The following is a 6,000-nucleotide window of genomic DNA, read 5'->3' on the forward strand; positions in this document are numbered from 1 at the left end:
AACATAGATAAATAACTAGGTACTCATCTCAATGATAATACAATTTGACAGGGCATTACAATTATAACCACTTGAAATCTCCACAATGTTCACAACGTTGTCATTCTCAGTAAGTCCTTTGTTGAAAGAGGGGAATTTAGTAGTGATACTCACTAGATATTATGTTGGGCATGAACTATCCAATTTGGTGAGAGGGGAGTTGGGAGGCAAAAATCTGGGAGCAAATAAGGGAGGGGATGACACTGTTCAAAAAGAAATGTACACTTTACCTGACTTACATAACTGTAACCCCTCTGTATGTCACCATTACAATAAAAAAGTCAATGTAAAGCAAATAATGAACTAGAAGAAAATTGTTCCAATGCTTACATGAGACAGAGTAAAGCTCTGTTAATTTCATTCATGTGAAATTGCTAAAAAATATTAAAGAGGGGAGCTCAAAACTGTTCCTATACTTTATGCTTTTTAGTATACATGTTAAGGTATAACTTACATATAATAAAAGAGAGCATTTTGAAATACACAATAGATGAATTTTGAAAAAGACACCCATCCCTATAAAAATTTATTCTATTTGGCATTAGACTAGAGAAAATTCACTGTACATTTTTTCAAAGAACCTGTCTACATTTTATTCATGCTCTTAAACTTGATTGGGCCTAATATAAAGGTGACAAGTTAACTATTCTGGCACATGATCTGTCAAGGCAGGACAGCATTTGGTAATATGGGTGTTCCTGTTGGCTTTTTTAGTAGACTGAGGTAAAAATTGGTAGGAAATGAAAGTCTTAAAGATTTGAAAAGCTACAATTCAAATAAAAAATGTTGGGAAAAGAGAGCATGGTTTCTGGGATTGTTAGTGTCATGAATAAGAAATTTGACAATAGGAAGAAATGATTTTTCTCTGATATCCACATGTCTAAATCTACAGTTCCATATTTCTTCTAATATTTGGAAGGCATAGCTTAGGTTAATCAGATTCTCTGAGATTAAGACTATGTTTCCCCATAGTTTGTGTTTTTACAATTCAAGCATTTGTCTTGAGTCTGAGAGTCATTTAGAGGATGCTGCCAAGCAGATGGTGTAGGACCAGGACATGCCTCTAATCTCCAGTAGAGAGTTTTATCATCCAGGTATCTAAAAATCTCACATTCTTCAGAAGAATGGCTCAGTACATGAAAATATTATGTAGAGGAGACAGTAGACATAAGACAATCTGATTGGTGACTTTATTATTGTATTCAATTTTGAAAACTATGTGCTTTGGTGAGGAGTCTCTTCTGAAACAAGAAACACATAGTAATTAGTTACACTTTCAAAGTCAAAAACTTTGTGAAGATCATTCTGGTGAAGGTTAAAGCATCAGTAAGGGATGCCTAATGCAAGTAAATATAGAAGGCAAATGGAAGTATGTAAAAATATGTCTGGAAGGTTCATGCCATGGTACCTGTGAACAAACAGGTTTCCTTCATTATTGTACTTATAGCAGTGAGCTGAGATTAGGACAAAAGGTGACATATGAAGCCAATGCAAAATTTCACACACTTGTTAGTGTATGTATGATATCCATACACATGTATATTGCCCTTCCTTGTTAATGCTTTTCTTTCTTCCAGCAGGCTTCAAAAATACCTTTCTTCATCTGAATTGATTCATTTAGGAAAAGGTGCCATCTGTTGGGGTTAGATGTGCCTTTAAGAGGCCACAGCTGGCCTTGGCCAGTCTCCTTCTCTCCTCTTCCGCCTTTAACAGGAAGAGAAGCCCCTGCTCCTGGGGCAAGCACATGTGCAATGGCGGAGGGTATCCCAGAAAACCAATCCTTGGGGGTGCTGGGCCTCCACCCACAAGGGAGGTCCCCTGACATCACTTGACGGACAGCTCTCGGGGCCAATCTGTTCTCCCTCTCTTGTGCCCACCTTTGGGGCATATCTTTGTGGCTTCTCATTTGAATAAATCAGAATCGTCCCAGAGACAGTCTCCAAGACCTCACGTGCCCGTGTCTTCCTTGGGCTGGCGGGCAAGGGGTTCTCACATGCACACGCGAACCGAGACACCCAGGACCCTGCTCCGCATCTGGTCCCTACTGGCGGGGGGGGGGGGGGGGGACGTGAGAGAATGAGTATGGATCCCACACAGAAGAGGTAGATACCCCAGGACCCCTCCCCACATGGATGGGGAGGGATAGAGGGAAGCCTGGCAATTTAAAGCCCAACACCATCCTTTCATGCATGGTGGGGTACCAGTAAGGAAGACATTTTCTTTGCATTGTATGACTGGGGCATCTATCTTAAAGTTCAAGGAAACCATTTTGGTATCTCAGTCATTCCAGTAGGACCATTTTATCCTTTATTACTTTGAGAGAGTGATGAAACTTGAAGTCATTGCATTTTAGCATGGGTAACTTTTAGGGGCATGATGCTGTGTCAGTGATGCTCTTTCTCAGGTAGTGATTTGCACTCATTTTAAATTTCAGCTTCCCCACCAGGGTGGGAATTATGCAGTTTCTCAAATGAAGACTCAGATGGAAGTGCAAGTTACATTCAATATGATTTTTGTAAACATGCAAAGATTAAATACTAGTACACTTTAGTATACCATAGTGTACTTACCTTGAAAGTTATCATCTAAATGAGACCCTATGCTGGAGGTATGGCTCAGAGGTAGGGTGTCTGCCTAGCGAGCCTGGGGCTGTTAGTTTATATCCCACAACCATCATTAAAGAAAACACCCACATTCTTCCAATAAGTGTGTTGAGGTTTTCTCTTAGCATGCAATATTCATTCCCACAGAACATTCGTGTACTTAAAAAGTACCAGAGTTTTACTCTTAATTTACAAAAAGGTTATTGTTTTATTTATCATCAGAAATACCACCAATCTCTTCAAGACTTTTCTCATAGCATTTTTCATGTCTTTATTCCTAAGTGTGTAAATCAAAGGGTTGAGCAAGGGGGTAAGCATGCTGCACAATATTGCCATGATTTTATCAGCAGAGAAGGCAGAAGGAGTTCTCGCATACATAACAATACGTGGGACAAAGAACAAAACCACCACTGCTACGTGAGACCCACAAGTGGAAAAAGCCTTCTTTCGCCCTTCAGACCTGAGTTCTCAGAGAGAACAAGATGGCCCCGTAGGAAACCAACAACAAGGAGAAGATGATAGTTCAGATAGAGCCACTGTTGGCAATCACGAAAAGCCTGAAGATGTGTGTGTTGGTGCACAGAATGTTCAGTAATGGGTGCAAGTCACACATGATGTGATTGATGACGTTGGTGCCACAGAAAGGCAGCTGCATAGCAAAGAGCACTTGCACAATGGAATGCAAGAAAGCCCCCGTCCAGGCTACCAGCAACAGAGTGCCACAGAGCCTCCAGTTCATGATGGAGGAGTAGTGCAACGGCTTGCAAATGGCCACCTAGCGGTCATAGGCCATTGCAGTGAGGACAATGACTTCTGCACCAGCAAGGAAGTGCTTAGCAAAGCTCTGAATCATGCAGCCATTAAAGGAGATGGTCTTTCTCTCCACAAGGGTATCGGCCATGGCTTTTGGGGCAATCCCAGAGGAGAAGCACGCATCCAGGAAGGACAGAAAGGTCAGGAAGACGTGTGGGGCTGCAGAGGATGGTCACCACAATGAGCATGTTCCCCCACCTCCCCGGTGGTGGAAATGTAGACAAACAAAAAGACAATGAACAGGACTTCCTGAAGTTTTGGATTCTGTGAAAGCCCCAGAAGAACAAATTCAGTTATAGTACAAATTCAGTTATAGTGCTTTGGTTTGGCATGGCTTCGGAGGAAAAGCTGAAAGCTTGGGGGGATGGAGCGCAGGGTGGGAAGGGAGAGGGAAAGGGAGAGGGAGAGGGGGAGGGGGATAGAAAGAGGGAGAGGGAGAGGGAGAGGGAGAGAGATTGAGAAGAGGGGAGGAGGGGATGGGATGGGAGGGGAGAGGAGGAGGGGAGAGGATGGGAGAGGAGTGGAGGAGGGGAGAGAAGAGATGGAAAAAATACTTGTGGTGAATTTACATTATGGTAATCTTCAGCAATTTGGTTTCATGCTATGAAAGTATCCTGTTTGTAGCATCACTGAAAACATAAAATTGGAAGTCAGTAGTGCCAGGAAGAATTCAAGTGTAATGAATTGTTAAAAACTTTAAAATATGAATATTTCTAAAATACTTCTAATCATTTTTATCTCAAGGGTCAGTTTTGATTAATTAACAGTGTCTCCCAGAATTGAATTATTAAGAAGCTTTCTGTGGCACATTCCTATTTGGAGGCAGGATTATATGTTCCTAATCATGTTGGTGGTTGTCAAGAAATTAAAAGCAATGACTTGAATTCTATTCCTGATTAGGAGACTTTAAGCTACAAAGAGAAAGAACATGACTTGCAGTTAAGATTCACACAAAAATCATGGCCACGTCTCAAGCATTTCTCTAAATCTCTGAACTGAACTGGAAAATTCAACAACCATACTATTTCCTTATAGAATTCCAGTGTTAAAATGTGTCCTGTTTAGTAGATGAAGTAATTCAGGAGAAAAGAATTTGTTCTGAATCTTCTTAGTGGTTTGTAGGCTATGGGCTAGAAACCTTTTTCTTTTCTTTTACCAGGAAACCTCTGTGTCCCACTTCAGTTATTTTCACAGATCAAGAGGGAAGGAGACAAGAAGGTTTCTTTTTCAGCAGGGACTTTGTGTGCCTTTTTTAAAATTTACATTTAATATCTAGAGGAGATGTAACTGAAAGAATAATCTTATTCATTTCAATATCTATCTTGCTACAGTTACAACATTATTAAAACTCTATTATTGTAACTTACAATGACATATTTTAGTTACAGAAAAAAGGAGGTGCAGATACTTCATTATCGAATTTAAAGAATTTTGGTAAGGGGAACTAAGACACAGTGACATAACAAATGAAAAGTTTTAAACTTGAAAATATGTCTTTGTGTCTGGCTGTCTTTCGTCCTAGCAGGGGATCACAATAACTCAATAACTATGTACTTATGATCATATAAGATCATGCTAAGTGAAATGAACTCCTAATTATAGTAACAGGAGGTTTTCCATTGATGTTGTCATTTTTAATGTACTATGTGAAATTTTTTTCTTTCTTATGTTTTATCCCCAGTTGACATTGTATTTGATTTTGGTACCCTGTGTATTGTATATATGTTTATCTGAATTAGGGAAGAGAAGGGGACCATCAACGTGGTGAGACAAAGGATAAAGGGTGAACCAATGCAATAGGGACAAATATAAGGCAATACGTTGGAAATTAATTGCACAACTCAGGAGAACAATTGGGAAGGAGGGAAGGTAAGAGAAAAATAAGGGAGGAGGTAACAAGTATGACAAGAAATGTACTCACTGCCTTAATTATGAAACTCTAAACCCTTTGTACATCACCTTGACAATAAAATAAATTATAAAAGGAAGAAAGGATTTCATCGATGAACATATTGTTGGACCAGTTCTGCACGCCTGTGTTTCCTTTAAATCGAGTTTGTTTTTCCCCTTGAACATTAAATGATTTTTATTTTCTTCAGAGCCAGACCCTTGCATATACAGAGGTTGACCTGAGGCTGACTTAGCTTTTCAACTTGTAAGTAAACATATTGGGTGGTATGGAAGTATACATAAGTATATTAACTGAAATATGATAGATTCAAAGGAGATCTGAAATAATGTAATTCTTTAGAAAGGCAAAATCAAAGTTCAGCAAAATACAACATCAGGAAACTGATATTTGAAAAGAGTGGGGTTGAGTCAAAAGAGATTTAATGCAGACAAGAATTCAGTGTATCTCCTGCAAAATTAAGAAAAGTAAGAAACGGGATGAGTAAGGGAGGAATGGGTGAGAATGTTGAAAGGGATGACACTGATCCAGATACATTGTATTCATTAACTGTTCTGTTAAATGCCAACTCTTTTGCATAACTACTTAAAGATAATAAAACTATATAAAATAAAAATACATATATAAAAATAGTAG

The 6,000-nt window shown here is 39.2% G+C and overlaps 1 pseudogene; it reads right to left on the reverse strand.

The window, feature by feature from the left end:
- Positions 1-2,831: 2,831 nt before the first annotated feature.
- LOC125362511 lies at positions 2,832-3,752 on the reverse strand (annotated as a pseudogene).
- Positions 3,753-6,000: the final 2,248 nt, after the last annotated feature.

Source organism: Perognathus longimembris, chromosome 13 (assembly GCF_023159225.1).
Source record: "Perognathus longimembris pacificus isolate PPM17 chromosome 13, ASM2315922v1, whole genome shotgun sequence".
NCBI classification, from domain to species: Eukaryota; Metazoa; Chordata; class Mammalia; order Rodentia; family Heteromyidae; genus Perognathus; species Perognathus longimembris.